The 19133-nt window shown below is 45.4% G+C and overlaps 1 protein-coding gene across 2 annotated transcripts in view; it reads left to right on the top strand.

The window, feature by feature from the left end:
- Pdzd2 (PDZ domain containing 2) overlaps positions 1–19133 on the top strand; it is a 386938-nt gene that overhangs the window by 38143 nt on the left and 329662 nt on the right. The window contains exon 2 of one of the 2 annotated variants that reach the window (XM_087632881.1): positions 16395–16541. The gene's annotated coding sequence lies outside the window, so the exon portion shown is untranslated. 2 annotated transcript variants of the gene reach the window in all.

Below are 19133 nucleotides of genomic sequence, written 5' to 3'. Positions count from 1 at the left end.
GCGGAGGGAGGGGCCTGGACCAACCTGCCTCCTGCTCCTGAGTGTGTGGCTAGACCCTAGTGGTGAACACATGCCAGTCAGGAACAAGTTATGGGGCTCCTCAGTCTGGCCTGCCAGCCTTCTGCCTGGACATGTGAGCTTAATTACTTTGCTGCTCTCTGGGAGTGATGCCCGCTCGACCTTGAAATCTCTGAGCAGGAGCCAGGCCCTGCTGAGTTTGTAAATGCCTCCCTCCCATTGTAGGTACAGTTTGGCAGGGCCTAGTTGGGTGGCTTGTCCCCTGCCAGTCTAAGAGATTCAACAGAGCGACTGGTCTTGCTTGTGCCTCTTTTACCAGCATGGGCTTCTCAGATAACGATTGACCGTTGGTGCCCCCTTGGGGGACTGGCCAAATCTGAATTCCTTCCTTGGGCTCTGAGCGATCTTATCCTCAAGGTCGACCCCTGTTTTAAAAAAAAAAAATTGCTACTGTATACGCAAATGACTTTGCTTTTTCCACAAATGGAAGCTGCTCCCATATTATCGATAAACGAAGCTGCTCCTTGGGTGGGAAATTAGTTCTGTTTCCTTTACCGTGTGATAAACATTAAGGGCTTGGGGATGTTGGTTTATTGATACTTAATGACAGCTGTTTTATTTGTCATGAATTTTTTATTCTGGAATTATTTTAGATTTACAGATATCAAAAGTTGGTCTTGGTCCTATTCTGTTTAGTTATTTATATCCCGATCTTTGTGGTACAGGGGATCAGACCCGGGGCTCTGTCATGGCGGCAGGCTTAGTGCTGTGCCACTGAGTGACCCTCTAAGGAGTTTCCACTGTGGCTAATCTGTTACACAGGCCTGGTGTAGTTGTCAGAGCTGAAGGCTGGTCTTGGTGCACTTTTCTAAACGAAATCCCATACTTCGTGCAGATTGCTTGACTGTCCTTTAACTGTTCTAGGATCCAATCCAGGATCCCACAGAGCTCTTTGTAGCATTACAGCTTAATCTCAGAGTTTCTTACCTCAGGCCACTAAAAAGACAACACAGAGTGACTGGATCGCAGCTTCTCATTTTGAGCAGTCGTTGACTTTTCCATTGGACTAATTGTCCAACAACAGTTTTGATGCAGCCACTTCTGGGTATTAACTTTATGCCCTCAAAACCTAAAACTCTTTGCATTTTGCTTCTTGCCTTCTGTATCTGTTTCTCACACATGGACATTTCAGGTTTCTGACATAGATGCACATGTGTCTATGTGGAGATACCATTGTCTCCACATCTGTCTGTACTTGCCTTTTCTGCCATATTGAATTGCACAATGCCATATGGTTTTTCAGACACGGAGAGCTCTTCACATGCTAATCACTGGGATTAAAGTTTACCTATAAGAAAGCTAGGTTAGACGTCATTTTAGGATATTTGCGAGCTGATTTTAGCAGCTGTTCTTATCCCCAGTGTTGTTGGGTCATGGTTTTGAGGACTAGAGCCATCTTTATGTAAAAACCTCAGCTTGCCCAAGCTAGCTTATCTAAAGAAAAGTAAATTTAAGGGAGAGCACGGTAGAGAGGTGTTCACACCAACTAAATATATTGTAGTAACATAGTTTAGATTCCTTTACCAGATGTAGAAAATGCTTAATATAGGACCAAAAGAAGGGTATAATTTTTTTTCAAAACACCACATTCTTTTTTCTAAGGCCCACAGAGATAATTATATGATTGGAAAATGATTCCCAGGAGGGAAGTTTAAAGGAAGCAAGACTGGCTACACCAGAGAGGAGAGCAAGGGACGAGAGGGTGGCCTCCCTTCCATGTGCATCAGGGCTTCTCAGCCTTCGTAATGCTGCGGCCCTTTAATACAGTTCCTCATGTTGTGGTGACCCCCAACCATAAAGCTATTTTTATTGCTACTTCATAATTAATTTTGCTACTGTTATGAATCATAATATAAATACCTGATATATAGGAGATCTGATATGTGACCCCTGTGAAAGGGTCGTTTGATTCCCAAAGGGGTCGTGGCCCACGTTTTGAGACCTACTGCTGTAGATGAAGAGGCGGGGAGGGATACCTACACAGTGTCACCAGTATCTTGGTTAGTCCTGATTGTGACAGAGGCCAGCCTTTATTTGAAAAGCTTTCAAGTCTGTGATCAGTTTTAAGTTTGAATGTGTAAGGCCAATGCTAATGATTTGATTTGTTCTAAGGCACTATGTCTAGAGTTAGGAAAAAAACACACCCAGGGAAAATATCAACACCTCATGATAGCTTTGTGTTTCCAGAAGCCTGGCTTCTCATAAAGTTAATTAGGAGAGGTGGAACGGTAGACTCTTGCTTCCAATTAAAAGCAAGGCTTTATTACAGCAAATGAAGCTAGCACTAACTGGTGCTATTAACTTTGTATTTAAATAAGGCATAAACTTTTAAAGACCTAAAAAAAAAGTACAAATAAGGGCTAATTGGGAACCTCCCTTTCCTGTTTAAAATTGTAGGCAACAACATAATTGAGTTTTGTTTGTGCCCGTGTCCGTGTGTATGTATTCATGATTCACACATTCAGAGACTGCAGGACAGCTAAACATTGGAAACCTACCGATGAGTTCACATTGGACCCAACATCCATTTCCACCACAAACTCTTCCTTCTCTGTCCTCAGATCTTTTCCTTCATGGACCAGCTACTTGAACCCCCTGACACTCTCCTACCCCGCATCAGATGGGAGTCATTTATCTTTCTCTGGGCCTGAGCAAGGCTCTGACTTTCTGTCTTTGAGGGATCTCCTGCCTGACCCCTGCCATCTGGTGTTTACTAGTTATTTGCATTCAGCCCTTACCTTTTGCTCATTAAACACCCTCGTTGGCAGCCCTGTGGCTTCCCTGAAACTTTTACAGCTTGGCCTTGGGCACAAGCTGCTTCCCACAGAGCCTGAAGGTACGAAAATCTCAGAACATTCGAAAACAAACAAGTGAAACACTGAAAAGAAGGTCATAAGATTTTCATGCGGAGTTAAAGTGAGTTGTGTGAAGTCTAATGGGGTAGGACTGTAACTCTCTCTTTGAAGTTGTTTTCTTCCTTTTAATGGTACTTAGGGGGATGTTTTTGAAGACTTATACATGGCAAAAAGATAGCTTGGTGGTTAAGTGCACTTAATGTACAGCCGTGAACATGGGGTTGAATTACCTGTGGTCCTGTGTGCGCCTGTGATCTCAGCGCTGTTGGGGGTAGAGAAAAGGGGATCATAGGGGGACATCATGTGTCCTCTGTCACTCTTGACCTTATTCTTTGACGAAGTATCTTCCTGATTCTAGAGAAGTGGCTCTCAGCCTGTGGGTCACAACCCCTTTGTGGGGGTCACATATGAGGTATCCTGCATATCTGATATCTACATTGCGATTCGTAACAGTAGCAAAAATACCATTTAGGATTAGCAACAAAAATAATTTTATGGCTGTGGGTCGCCCCCACATTATGAGGAACTGTACTAAAGGCTCACAGCGTTAGGAAGGTTGAGAAGCACTGCTGTCCTAGAGCTTGTGGGTTTTGGAAGGGTTGAGAACCAGCCGGCCCGTCTCCGGTGTTTTGGTTGCAGCGATGAAAACACGGATAAAAACAGCAAGACCTTTGTCCATTTGGCTCAGTGTCCTCCGGTCAGCGTCTTGAACGGTGCCTGCCACACAGTACACACTTGAGCTAACTTTAGGAATCTTACTTTGCACTGCGTCCTGTCTGTCTGCTCTCCTTCTCTAAATTCCTTCTATTGTTATAGCTTGAAGAAAGCTTTAATGCATACAAGACCCAGCTTTCTCTTTCACAAACCCCTCTTTCATAATTTCTATGGCTATTATATTTCTTTTCCTAGAGGATTTTTCTAAAAGCACTCCTTGTTGGCATTTTAATTGGATTCATGTTGAATTTACAGAAGGGAAATCAGTCACATTTAGTTTAGTTTAGTGTTTTTTGCTTTTCTTTTTTTTTCTATTTTCTTTTTTTCTTTTTCTGAGACAGGGTCTCACGATGTAGCCCTGCCTGGCCTCAAGCTTACTCTATGGACCAGGTGTCGCAAATTCACAGAGATCAACCTGTCTCAGTTCAGGTTGGCCTAGAACTCACTCTGTTGCCCAGGTGGACCTTGAACTTGCGGCGATCTCTTCGCTTTAGCTTCCTAGACACTGAGGATTTAGTATTTAGGCATGAGATACCACACTTCAAGTGTTCAGTCTAAAAGCAAACCAGACCTTTGTCCTAACTTAAACTTTTCCTCTGGGAGCAGGAAAGATGGCAGTTCTCCTGCCTCAGCTTCCAAACTGCGTGCCTTAAAGGCATGAACCACCACTCCCAGAGCCTCTAAGAGTTTTATATCATTATGCATATATAAGAATTGGTAATTTTTACAAATTGTATAATCTGCGACTTATTGAATTTTCACAATATATTATGACTTATTGAATTTTCACAATATATACACATTTGGCTGGTGTACAGGCTGTAGTCCAGGTAATCCAACAGGCTCACAGTAGAGAGACCAAGCGTCTGGTCTTCGTTCAGCAAGGTTGGATGTTTCAGCACTTCCTGGTGCTAGCATTCTAGAGGAGTCCAGGAGAGCTGCTGATCTTGGAATCCCTAAGAAGCAGGTTCTAGTGATGGTGAAGGGATGCCTCGGGAGCTGGGTAGATGAACTTGCCAGTGAGAGTGAAGGCAAAAGGCAAAAGCTTTCTTCGTCCATGTCTTTTTAGCCTCCAGAAGGCAAGGCCCAGATTTAGGACAGATCTTTCTGACTCAAAAAAATCCAAATAAGGAAATTCTATACAGCTGTAAGGGCTATAATATTTTGCATCTCATGAAAAGTCAATAAGTCACAGATTAGACAATTTGTAAAAAGTGTCAATTTAATAGATAAATAATGGTATAAAATTGTATTCGCTCTGGGAGTTGTGTTTCATGCCTTTAAGGCAAACACTTAGGAGGCTAAGTGCAGCTTGGGTTTTAGTTGGTTCTAGATGTAGTCAGATTGACAATCAGAATCAGCCATTGTGAAGCCTTAACCGATGAGAAAGAATCGACTGTTCATAGCAAGGTCAGGTTGGCCATTGAAGCCTTCCTCGAGGGGATGCCTGGTAGAGAAATTCCAGAGCATGAGCTCAGCCAGGTTCCTGGCTTCTCTCTGATGAGAATTCTCTTTCCTTCATTTTTCAGCGTATCTGTGGCCTGACCAGGGGGATCCGTTTAGTGTCTGGAGTTGTTACTGTTCCCTGTCTGCAGTAAAACACCATGCCTAAGGCAACTTATAAAAGAAAGTGTTTAGTCGGCCTTACAGTTCAGAGGACTAGAGTCCATGATAGTGCAGTGATAGGAACATCTGAGAGTCCACATCTCACAAGCAGGAGGCAAAGAGTATACTGGATATGTGTCTATTAAACATCAAGCTCATCCCAAGTGACACACCACCTCCAACAAGGCCACACCTCCTAATCCTTCTCAGACAATTCCAACAACTGAGGACCAAGTATTCAAATAGATGAGCCTATGGGGGGGGGGGATTCTCAGTTAAATTGCCACAGTGTTTTTTTTTATTATTATTTTTAATATGTGTACCAACAGTCTATTTGTGTCAACCTGTGCTTTTTCTGGTGACCATGCTCCTTAAAATTCTTACAATCTCTGTTCCAAAATACTAGTTCCAAAAATACTTCCACATTTTTAGTTATTTGTCGAAGCAGCACTCATTAGTATCAATCTGCTAAAGCCGCTATAACAAAACACCAAGGATTTAGTGACTTAAAAGAGGCTAGAAAGCTGAAATCAGGGCAACAGCATGGCTGATTCTGGTGAGGGCTGTCTTCCTGGCTTGTGGAGCTCCTTTTTCATCTTCACATGGCCGAGTGGGACAGGGAGGGAGTAGAGCTAGAGAGAAGGGGACAGGAATCTGTTCCTTAAAACCCCCCAACTTTATGTGTACGCACATGTGGGATTCAATGTAAGCACTCTCTGTCTCTCACATGTGGCATCTTAGCGAGGTTTTCATTGCTGTGAAGAGACACCATGACCAAGGCAACTCTTATAAATAAAAACATTTCATTGGGGCTGGCTTACAGTTTCGGAGGTTCAGTCCATCATCATCATGGTGGGAAGCATGGCAGCGTGCAGGCAGACATGGTGCTAGAGGAGCCCAGAGTTCTACTTCTTGATCCAAATGCAGCAAGGAAGAGGCTATCTCCAAAATGGGGTGGAGCTTGAGCATGGGAGACCTCAACACCCACGTATGCAGTGACGCCCTTCATCCAACAAGGCCATACCTCCTAATAGTGCCACTCCCTATGGCCAAGCATTCAAACACACGAGTCTATGTGGGCTAAACCTATCCAAACCACCACATGTGGGACCCTCTATCTTTCACCTGTGTGTGCCCATGTAGAATCCAGTGTAGGGATTCTCCATCTCTCTTCACCTTATTTTTGAGATGGGGTTTCTCACTGAGTGTGGAGCTTGTCATCTTATCTAGACCAACAGGCCAGTGAGCTCCAGGGATCTTTCTATGTTCTCTATCCACCCAGCACCAAGGTTACAGAAGTGAGCAGCCATACTTGGCTTTTACATGAGATGTAGGTTTGCACAGCAAGCACTTTCCCTTCAGTGCCCTAACTCCTCTGTCTTCCTGCTGTCACATGGTAAGCAGAGAGTGAGAGGGAGTACTGGGATCTCAGCCTATGAACATGGGATGGAAATGTTTTAATCATCCATTCTTGGAATGGCAAACCCGTGGTTCTTTATTGGGAACCCTCAGAGCCAGATGTGGTTTAGAGCTCAGCCTTTGAGGGATCTTTAGAAAGATCGTGTGCTAGCTGTACTGTGTCAGGAAGTACTTCCAGTGGGGTTTGGTATAACTCCTTGTCTTCAAGTAAATTGTCACTGCAGCAGCCCAGTGTAAGACTATTGTAAGGACCAGATAGAGAGAGAGCTCAAGCAGCCCGGCAGTTCAGTTCAGATCAGGCAAAACATGAGTGCCTCATGCCTTGTAGAGCAAACTCCTGGGCCAAAGCTCTCTGGATTGTGGAGTTAGAAACAAATTTGTGGACCTGCCTTAGCAAAAGCCTTGGTGACTCTGAACAGATCTCCTAGAAGTAGGGGTGGGAGAATCAAGCAGGACTGTCCCCCTCCTATCCACTGGTGTGTGTGTGTGTGTGTGTGTGTGTGTGTGTGTGTGTGTGTGTGTCCTTGAGGTTATCCACTTAGAGAATAAACAGCACCTTGCACCTAAAATTGACCCATGTTCCTCACTACACCCCCACCTTCCTTGTGACAGAACCCAGCAAGTCCCATGCTAAGCCTCTTTTCTACTTATCCTTCTTTGCTCCCAGGTGACACAGGACAAAGAACTGACTACATTTGAGACCACACAGGCTGAGCCCTTGAGATGAGATTTGGTAGCCCAGCAGACCACCTCAAAAAAAAAAAAAAAAAGCTAAAGAAAAGTATTTCAAGGGACCTCTTAGGGGCCTTCTCTGTTTCCTTCTCTGTGGAGATTGAATAAATACATGGCCACATTGACTGAATATTTGCTCTGCTTGAGAGAACTGGATTTCTTTCAGTAGGAGGTGATTAACCAGATCACAATGGGACAATGCTACTCTTTGAGAGCTTTGTGTTGGGTTTACAAGCCTCCTTGGGGGCAATTAGTATTTTCAGTTACCCAAGCAGTGGTGTTAAAGGCATCAGCAAATTGTTTCTTATACATGAGGGCTGCTGGGACCTGGAAATCCATGGGTTTTAGGATGGATTTGTCCAGGCTCTGCCTCCTGATAAAGTCACATGTAGCTACAAGGTCTATTGTTGTTCAAGTGGGTCCAGGCCGTGCCTAACTATATGAACATCTGATGTGTTAACATATTGGAGTTTCTTCTAGTCCATCAGCTTCTCCTCTCTTACTGGAGTCTGCAGAGTACTATTATGGTGAATTGGACTTACAGATTCCTGGGCACAACCAACTGACTTTTCCCTGAGGAGGTTCCCAGAAAAACTTTAGAAATTTGTTTCTGGTGTACTGATCTCTGGCAGATTTCCAGGATGTTATATTATACTTCCTTGTCAATCTAGTTTATCATAGTCTTTGTTCAAAACAGGGAGAGATTGTGTATCTATCTGTCTGTCTCTGTTTGCCTATCTATCTATCTATCTATCTATCTATCTATCTATCTATCTCTATCAATCATCTATCATCTATCTGTCTTTCAATCATCTACCTATCTATCGATCATCTATCTATTATCTATCTATTTATCATCTATCATCTATCTATCTATCATCTATCTATCAATCATCTATCTTTCAATCATCTATCTACCTACCTATCGATCATCTATCTATCTATATCTATCTATTATCTATCTATTATCTATCTATCTATCTATCTATCTATCTATCTATCTATCTATCTATCTATCCTATAGTCAATGCTGAGGCATCTCTGGGTTGTGCCTTGGCTTCCAAGGCTTTCCTCACAAAGAATGAGAAATACTCCTCACAGGCACACCAGGGCTATTTAAGTGCTGGCAAATCCATCAGAAACACCACTCAGGTCATCTGAGATCTTGTCTTTTTGTCCCCACAATTAGTCATCCCCTGACTTTTAGAAGAAGCCAAACCTCAGAGATAAATCTGGTAAAAATATCATTTGGGATCAAAAATAAGTTCAGCTCCAATGCGCAAATTCCTGAGCCAGCTGCACAGAAGTAGGACACTGTCCAGGAGGTTCTGGTCTTCTAGCTGGAGAGAGCAGTCCATGTAGGGTTATGTTCCCTCCATCACAACCCACCTTGGCTAACTTTCCTCACTCAGTATCAGTTTGCTCATCTGATAAATGGAAATAGTGCATGGGGTTTTGGATGCCTGCACAGTGCCTGGATCTGCTTCAGGGAGGCTCGCTGTCCTGCCGCTGTTCAGGACGGTCAGTGCGCTACCCTCTTAACAAACCACTGCTGGTTCTAAATAAATTGACATTCATTTTTTCCCAATTCTGAAGACCCTGGACCCCAAAGCAAAGAGCCAGCAGGGCCACTCTGCCGCTTGAAGGAACTGGAGAGACCTCTTTCTCCCTTGCCCAGCTACAGGGAACACACACGTTCCTTAGATATCTGTCACTATGGCTGTCTGCTGCCGCCTCTGCCTCACTCCTGTCTGGTTGCCTTCTGCCGTTCTCATAAGTGTGTGTGGCATTGCATGTCAGGAAAACCCGGATGATATAAGCTAAGAATCTGCTCTCATGGTCCTTAACGTCAGTGCAGCTGCAAAGACCCTTCTTCCAAATAATATGACATTCACAGGTTCTAGCAACGAAGACGTGGACATGTGGGAAGCACCACCCAGCCATCCCTATGAGGTAAATACTGTCTCTATGATCATGGTGGTCACTCTGGGAAGACAAGACAACACAGGGCAGAAGTGCTGGCACATCCAGGGTTCTGACAGGTCGTCCTCAGAGGTGACACCCAGAGAAGTGCAGACTGTGGTCTGATTCGGTTGCCTTCCCTTCACTTATATGGCGATTGAGGCAGAAAGATCAGAATCTTGGAATTACCCTCAGTTATGCAGTGAGTTCTAGTCTACCTTGCGCTAAATCGAGAGCCTGTCTCAAATAAAATGAAAAACAAAAATGTATAAACTTAAGATTTATTTATTTTTTATTTTATGTATACGAGTCTTTGCCTGTGTATACATACGTGTGTCATGTGTGGCTGGTCGCTGAGAAGGCCAGAAGGGGACATTGGATCCTATGGAACAGATGGTTGTGAGCTGCCATAGGGGTGCTGGGATCTGAACCCAGGTCTTCTGAAAGAGCAGCAGATGCAGTTAAATCACTGATCCATCTCTCCAGCCAATACCTACATACATACATACATACATACATACATACATACATACATACATACGTATGTACATATTTATTTATTTTGTTTTCCTTCAACTTTCCCCCCAAGATCTCTTTCAGTGCTGGTCTTGGCAAATACAACCATAGGTGTTTATTTATTTGCAAAGTCTCCCTCCCACTACACCATGCACTGTGCGGGCAGGGAGAACCTCTTTTTATTTGTGCAGGGTCTCCAGGCCCAGGTTTTGTTCCTACCTCCTCCTCATGTTGAGAACAGAAATAGCACTTCACTGATTTCTGCCCAGGCAGGCATGAGAAGCATTTGCTGAAGGATGCGTATTTTACTGACAATTTCATGGAGGAAGACAGGAGCACAGCTTCCTCAGAATCCTACTGGAAACGGTTTTTGATTCTCTTGCCCAGAGTTCTATATTCCTGCCAGCTGCTCTTATCTCCCCCCATCCTTCTCATTTCCACAGCCTCTTAAGACAGAAAAAAAGAGGAGGAAAAATCAGCATTCCAGTGCTGCCCTGGATTTGTACAGCCTCTGAGCCAAGCAAATGTCCACCTGCCGTTACTCCTTAAAATTCCTGAAAGGTGCCAGCTCTATAGCAGTCATGGGAGGGTGGACTTAGTTCATTACACTGCCCCAGGGGATCAATACTGCCCCCTAGAGGGCCTTAGAGTGTAAATGGTGGATGACAGAATTAATGAAAGGTGAAGCCTGAACGAGCTGGAGGGGATGCTTGGGAGAGGCAGGTGTTCTTTCACAGCACCTGTTGTTTGTCACTTTAAAATAGGGACTTTCTATGTGGCTCAGATTGGTCTCAAATTCATGATCCTCCTGCCCCAGCCTCCCAAATATTGGGACCTCTGGTGTGTGCTACTGCACTTAGCTTCCTCGCGCTTCTTAACTGAACCCAAAGTACCTTTCATCTCCAGACCCATAAATTCTGGACTCCCCTGACCCATGAGTGCTGGCCAATAGAACACCTAATGGTTTCAGAATCAACGAATACCCTTCTATCCTGTGGTGGTAGTAGTGATGGGGACTTCTACCCATCTCTCACAAATGGCCATGGTGTTCTTGATGACCTGAAGGTTCCGTTGTCACCATAGCATCCTTGAACCCCAGGTCACAGATCTGACCTCACTGCATCAGTTTGCAGAACATGGCTGGAGGTTACAACTTGAGCCCAATACTGAGTGTTTTAGTTTTTGTTGTTTGTTTGTTTTTGTTTTCTCCTATTGCCATCAAAAACCACCAAATACTGAGGCAACTTATAAAAGAAAGGGTTTAACATGGAGGAACTCTTTGTTCCAAAGGGTTTGAGTTCATGACAGCGTGGTGGGGAGCATGGCAGCAGGCAGGCGGGCAGGCAGGCATGACACTGAAGCAATCACTGAGAACTCACATATGGTCCACAAGCATGGATCACTAATTAAGAATAGCATGGGCTTTTGAAATCTCAAAGCCTGCTTCCAGTCCAACACTTCCTCCGACAAGGCCACACCTCCCAATCCTTCCCAAACAGTTCTACCAACTGAGGACCAAGTATTCTAGCCTATGAGCATTCCCATTTAAACTACCACACCGAGCTTAACTCACCTGAGGTCTAATCTTCTCCTTGCATGGAACTGGTCCTTTATTAAGAATGACCTGAACCACTCCCACCTCCAACATACACACACAAGATCCTTCCTATCTCAAACTAGATATTATGAAATAATTAAAAATAACTTTCAAAAATTAAAAACAGAATGGAATGGGCATTGGAAATGCTGTCAGACAACAAAAGTATCGTGTTGTACGAAGCTGGGGAAATGCTTAGTAGAATGCTAAATCACCTGGAATTCTTGCTCTCTGACATAGCCTAGGCTAAGTCAGGCAGTGCTTGTGTTAAGTCACTCTTACTAATGGGCTGGGCTGGGTAGCTCATGTATTTAGACCCAGAGGCCAGCTGGTCTGCACAGTGAGTTAGTTTCAGGCCAGCTAAGTCTACATAGTGAGATCCTATCTCAAAAAACCTGTCTTATTCATCATGGAGGGTCTTATGAAATCCCACCCATATTTGAAACGTGATTGACAGTTGCTAACTTCTGGGGGAAGAAGGACATCAGTTTTCTTTAAGGAGGCAGGCATCCTCTTGGTCTTGTCAGACTTTTGCCCGTGTGCCTTTGCAGAAAAGTAATGTTGTTTTGAGTTGGGGAGTATATTTCTAGTCTACTTTCTAGACTGTTCCTCTGCCACTGAGCCAATACTGGATGCTGGGTGGTAACGGAATGAAGTCCCTGAAGCTGCTTTGTGGTACAGGGAGACCTCTGGAATGCCTGTGTTCCAAGCCAAGGAGCCTGTTGACCTGGGGACCTAGTGAGGATTCTCTGGACACTGGTGTCACTCCAGGGTCACAATCCAGGGCCAGCCTTTGTCTCCTTCCTCGTTTCCTAGGATGGCCTTGCAGGAGATGGGAGTTGTCAGCGTTTGATATGAATCCAGATTTTATCAGATTGACTATTTTGGCACCACAGGGAGAAAGGGAGAGTGGGACTGGGTGGGAACCATCCACTAAATACTCACAGTTTTACATAATAATTCCATTTATTCCTCATGACATAACAGCGTGAGCCATTATTAACCCCTTATTAAGGTTGAGAGACCAGGGCCTAGGAAGCTAGGAGCTTACGCCACCACCAAGAACACCTGCAGCCCTGAGCCATCTGCTTCCAGGCCTCAGGCTTTGGTTTGTAGTAGGTCTTCAGGTCAGAGGGGATGGTTGTGTTTGCTTGGACTGCTTTCAGGGGTCGATGAACCTGAGCTGTTTGGAGCTTGGTGCTGTTTGGCGTTTATTCGCACCATACACATTGAAGTGTGCTGCCCATGGGAACGGAAGTAGCGTTCATGAGTTTCATTTCCTGCTTGTGCGATACAGTGCCCTGACAAACAGAAATTAAGGAAGGGTTTGTTTTGGCTCACGGTTCCAAGGGCACAGTCCATCGTGATGGGGATGTCTTGGCCAGTGGGGCTGGAGGCAGCTGACCACACTGTCTCTGTAGTCAGGATGAAGGGGGGAAGATGAATGCTGGTGCCCACCTCGCTTCTTTCTATGCTGTCTGGGGCCATGCAGCCCATGGAATGGTGCTGCCCACATTCAGAGTAGGCCTTTCTACCTCTGTTCACCTAATCTAGAGAGTCTACCACAGACAAGCGCCCGAGGCTTGCCTCCGAGGTGAGTTTAGATTGTGTTAGGTAGTATGGAGTGCTGCACATGCTGTGCAGAGGATTTATATCTTGGTAAGAGAGTAACATGTGCATATAAGCCATACTTCTCGCTGTGTTAAGAATGCAGCGGAAGGGACACGGGAGAAATCCAGAACTGAGGAAGGACGATGGGTGGGTGAGGGGTCAGTTCAGAAATGCTTTTCAGAGATGGCAGGTTTTGAGCTGGAGTTGGAAGGCAGAGAGGCGTGAAATAGCATGCAGTGTGCAGGAATTCACATGGTTCATGATAGCTATAATCTAGGGGCAAAGGGCAGAGCGGAGAGCTCAGATGTGTGCCCGGTGAGAATGAAGACTGGGTAATCCCTCCCCTGCATATCCAGACCAGTGTTTGGCAGTTTTCGTTACCTCCAGTCACATCTGTTCAGAAATGATTAAATGGAAAATTTCGGAAAGGCGTTTTCTGCTGTCACAGCAGCTTAGAGGACCCACGGTAGGATTTTGAGATCAGCTGCGCGTGATAGAAAAACCACCTCTTGGCTTCTGAGTAGAGAACAGCCTGGGTGGGAGATGAGCCTGCAGCAATGGAGAAGTGATTCATAAAGTTTATGTTGTACTTTGTTCTGAATAGAGTGATGAAAACGTACACTGTCTTGCTCCAAACCTGAACCATCTCTTAGTCCAGTGTATCCCTGCTGTGCACATTAGTCCAGTGTATCCCTGCTGCTGTGCACATTAGTCCAGTGTATCCCTGCTGCTGTGCACATTAGTCCAGTGTATCCCTGCTGCTGTGCACATTAGTCCAGTGTATCCCTGCTGCTGTGCACATTAGTCCAGTGTATTCCTGCTGTGCACATTAGTCCAATGTATCCATGCTGCTGTGCACATTAGTCCAGTGTATCCCTGCTGCTGTGCACATTAGTCCAGTGTATCCCTGCTGTGCACACTGCCCATGTTTTCCTGGCTCGTTTCAGTTCTCAGATCCACAGTCTCCATATTGCAGTACTTGTGTAAAGTCACTAATACTACTGAATAATGGGTGGGATGGGAGAGTGCTTGCATTTAGTCCTAGCATTTGGGAGGCAGAGGCCAGCCTAGTCTACTTAGTAAGTTCCAGGCCAGCCGAGACTGCACTGTGAGATTCTTTCTCTAAAAAGGGAGGAGCTTATAAAATCCACCCTATCTGAAACATGATTGGCAGTTGGTGGCTGCTTGAAGAGGGAGAGTTATTTTATCCCAGGATGCAGGCACTATCCATGTTCCTGTGGATGTTCCCACACCCACGCACATACAGGTGGCACTAAGTAGGTGTTAAATTAAAAAGAAAGGAAGCACATGAAATTGGGAAGGAAACGTAGTAGCAGAAATGGGTAAGGAAGGGTGGGAATGGGGGATGGACTTGATTAAAACACATTATTTGCATGTAGTGTAAATATTCAATAAAATATTTTTTTAAAATAATAGGTCTGTTGTGTTACAAAACTTTTCCTGGGGAGATGTTACACACCCCAAATAGGGAGCCCACAACAGACCAAAGTATGGATACCACCAAAGTTCACCTTGGTGAACCAATGAGTTCTATTGGGGTGACTTAAAAGAGTATGGGTGAGGGGTTATTTACCGGAGCAGAAGTTACTTAAAGACAGCTGTATCACCAAAGTCCCCCCAGCATGGGTGATAACTCACAAAGCTGGGAACCTGGAGTGCACTGCTCAACCTACAGAACCACTCAGCAGGGTGAAAACTGTCTGCTCTAAGTGACTTGGTGGGTGTAACCTTTCCTAGGCACTGGTCTAATCTTAGAGTCTCGGAGTCTTCTTTACAGCTTGGCATTCTTTTGTAGCTTGGTTTGTCTGAGAGGGACTCTCAGCATTTCTCAGACTAGCAAAGCAGGAAAGAAGAGTCTCAGGCAAGCCGAGCTGCAAAGAAGATTCCAAGACCAGACCCGTTGCCTGAAAGAGGTTTAGATCGACCAAGGCACCTGGAAAGGACACTTCAATGTGTTGAGCTGTCTGCAGGCTGTAGTGTGCCCTAGCTTCCCAGCTTTGTGAACTGTCACCCATGCTGGAGTGGGCTTTTGAGCAATTTCTGCCCCTGTAAGTAACCCCAGTAAAACTCGTGCTTTACCAAGTTGGACTCTGGTGGTCTTTGTACTTTTTTCTATCATGGGCTCCCTACCTGGAGTGAGATGTGTGTGTTGTGTCTCCCCAGGAGAAGTTTTGTCACACAACAAGGCCCCAAACATAAAAGTAATGAGGCTGGCAGGGCAAATATGCCAAAGTCATAAAATGGGAGCATAGAGTACAACCATGGGGAAGGAGCTATTGGGAAAAGCATGCTCTGTACAGGGCTTGGTACTCACCCAGTGTTGAGCATTCACTGGGAGTTTGGGTGGGAATTACCCACAGGTAAGCTGATATAGATGTCACCCCAAAAGCTTGGAGAAGCGCTGTACGACGTTTTACCAGTCAGTTCCCTGTGATAGAAAAAACACCTCTTGACTTTCAAGGAGTTGAAGATGAGGCTACAGCAATGGAGGAGGGACTTACTGAAACTGAGGGATAGCTGCATGAGGTAGGAGGGGATGAGACTTGAGGGGATGTGATGTGAGCCAACATTCCACACTGGGATGGGGGATGGGCCCCCAGGGAGTAAGCGAGCCAGGAAGTAAAGCTGCTGCCCAACTTCAGACAGTGATGGGGCAGAGGGGAAGGAAACAGAGGAGGGGTTGGAGCCAAGGAAGGACTTGTAAAGGAGGGGGCCTTTGACAGATGAGTGGAAGGAGCCCATGAGTTAAATAGTTGGTTTCCGTTGGTTGTCAGTGTAGAATTTGAAGGCTCTGCTCAAATGTGCCTCCCTTCCTTTGTTCTCCCACGGTGTCCCTGATCCTTGTACCAGCACATCCCACCTTGCCATGCCCCATGGCTATCTCACCACCTGTGGGAGAGACTGATTGGCTTTCTTCACACTTTATAAATAGGAAGACGGAGGCAAAACTATTTGACCTGTTTAATATTCGTGGCAAAAGGTGGACAAAGAAGAGGAGAAGGGAAAGAAGGCAGCACAGTCAGCTCATCGTAGTCTGCCAGGTTGGCCTGGGTTTAGCATTGAAGTCCTCAATGCTAGGACAGCCTTCAGCCTTGGGTAGAGGTACCATTGATTACCTAGACCCAGTTGGGAGAAGACGAGTCATCCTGATGTGCTGCGAGCTGAGACTGCTCTGAGCTTGTGTCCCCGTCTCCCAGGGACTGCTGTGTCACAGGCTCCCCTCTATCTTAGAGACACAATTGCCAGGTTATACGCAGTAACCCTTGACTGTGCCTCAACAACAGGTATGGTTGTCCTTCGAGAACCACTTGCTGTCCAGGACATGAATTCTCTCTCCTCCATGATGAACCTCCAGCACTGAGCATCCGGTGGATGCTCCCATAAATGTCTATCCAGTGGCCCAAACTTTATGTGACCAAATTGAAGCATGGGTAAGTACTTTCTCCTGACCCATTCAACAGCATGCCTCTAGTGTGTGTGTCACACATGCACACACACACACACACACACACACACACACAGAGAGAGAGAGAGAGAGAGAGAGAGAGAGAGAGAGGTGTCTGCTCAAGCTTCTTGTAGCTTCACTTGATTTTATTTAGAAAATCCAATAACTTTTCTAATCTCCTAAAGCCTGTGCCCTCTAGGGTAAGAGACAAGGAGGGGTGGATCTAGTGCTCTAGGCAGCTTTGATGTCACACATTTGCATCTGGGAATGGAACTCTGGTCCTCTCTGGCTGTCGGAAACCATGGAGATGACGAGCAGATGTTTTTCTAATAATGAGAAGATGTGCAGGCGCCGACACAAGAATAGTTTCCAGTCCGAAAGTTAATTAGCAAGCTGGGGAGCCCAGATAAATAAAGCTTTCTGTTTCCCTCTCTGCAGCCTAAAATACCAGATCTGGAGGTTCCTTCCCTGCCTTTTCCTCTATCTTGAGCATCAGGATTTGAGAGGAAGCTTTTAAGTGCCTAGTAATTTGTGTGAGGGGGAACTGGCTTCCCGCACAGCCCGTGTTCTGGATGACACATTGGCTCTTGGACATGGAGGCCATTCTTAGCAACGCTAAGATGCTGGGTGATTATCGCTACCCTCTTGCAGGATCTCTTGATGATTACAGGAGATAAGTGTACCACTAATAGAGGAGTGGTGGATAAAGATCCCCGCCCCACCCTGCCCCACCCCTGCATCCATGCAGAGGCAGAAAAGGCAAATACCAGGAACAAACCAGTCAGCAGCAATGTTTTTCCATTGTACAGATGGGAAAATTAAGGTCTAGATAAGTTATGCTGTAAATACTGTATTTACAGCTGGGTCTGTCTAACAGCAGGCTCAGGGTCTTTATCACTGAATGCACTTTACAGTTTAAGACAAGCCAAATCTTTGCTTGTGTTCACATGAGCTCTAGGGCCCTGCGCATGCTAGGCAAGCATTCTACATTGAGCTATATTCCCTGTCTACTTCCCTTATTTTAAAGAGGCCAAGGACACTTCCCTGACACATCTCAGGACCCCTAGCCCAGATACTGGCATGAGATGGACTTGAATTGGATGCTTGGACAACTGTCTTGTTAGGGTCACTATTGCTATGATGAAGCACCAGGTCCAAAGCAAGTTGGGGAGGAAAGGCTTTATTTTGGCCGACACTTCCACATGGTCGTCCATCATCGAAGGAAGTCAGGGCAGGAACTCAGAGGCAGGAGCTGATACAGAAGCCGTGGAGGGGTGTTTCTTATTGGCTTGCTCGCCATGGTTTGCTCAGCCTGCTTTCTTATAGAACCCAGGACCACCAGCCTAGTGTTGGCCCCACCCACAATGGGTGGGGCCTTCCCCATCAATCACGCATTAAGAAAATGTCCTGCAGGCTTTCTTACACGCAATCTTTTAGAGGCATTTTCTCAATTGAGGCTCCCTTCTCTCTGACGACTCTACCTTGTGTCAAGTTGACATAAAACTAGTCAGCATAGCAACAAAAACCGATCTTCCAGCGTCTGGGGTTCCGGTTTGTCCTCTCTCTCTGGCTCATCAGCTGTCTCTTCCCCCATTCCTCTCACATTTCAGACTTTACCCCATCAATCTTTGCCTTCATTCTGAGATGTAATAGCACAAATGGGCCCAGGGAGTGTTTGTCAGCAGTAGTACAATCTCTTCCGGATTTCGGAGGGAAAAAAAAACACGAGGAATTCTCCAAGTTTATTACCACCAAAAGAAATGCATTTCTTCAGGAAATAAAGGAAGATACAAAGTCCCCAAAAATGCAGAATGGGAGAACAGAATTGAATGAGAGTGTCCCCCTGGTTGGTGGTATGTTTGCCCATATGCAGTGTCTGTTGCTAACTGTGCTTTGAAACAAGAGACATGTGTTTTTAATAGAATTGCAAGTTTTATGCCTTGTTAAAAATACCCACATGGATGCTGGCTAGGACTCTGGTGGGTGCCGCGGAGTGGCTGTGAATTCCATTCCCAGCCTGCTAGGACAGAGAGGAAGTGGGAAGGATGGCCCATGCCCTCCCAGTTGCTTGACTGTGTACAGCCCTCGCTGTTCTCCTTGGAAATGACAACTGGTCCCCAGCCGAGCTCCCCAGCCCACCCCTATGTTGGAGCAGTGAAGGGCTCCCTCCTCTCTCAACAGGATGACGGAATATCCATTTTTCACTTCCAGACAAGCTTTTGCTGTAATTGGGGAGAGCGTCCGTTGGACTCTGCGGAAAGCCCGAATTACAGGGTTCTTTAAAGATATGCAGCCTTTATTATGACTTAACGGGATATTTTCTGAACACTAGGAACAGGAGGGGTAAGGGCCAGACCCCACAGTAATGGGTGATCCTCATGTTCCCAGTGCAGCTCATGTCGCCAAAGGAGTCCATTTTACACACTCTGTGTAGATTGCAGAAAAATAAAAAAAAAAAACCGAAGTAAATTTAATTTTACCACGTGTAGATGCTATTGATATCAAGCTATCTCTTGTTAATCTTTTCCCTATGTGTATCGGGTGTGGGCCTATAAATGCAATGCTTATAAAATTATGG

Source organism: Rattus norvegicus, chromosome 2, assembly GCF_021556685.1.
Source record: "Rattus norvegicus strain SHRSP/BbbUtx chromosome 2, alternate assembly SHRSP_T2T, whole genome shotgun sequence".
Classification (NCBI taxonomy): domain Eukaryota; kingdom Metazoa; phylum Chordata; class Mammalia; order Rodentia; family Muridae; genus Rattus; species Rattus norvegicus.
The sequence above is the reverse complement of the archived record's forward strand: the minus strand, read 5'-3'. Positions and strand labels throughout refer to the sequence as shown.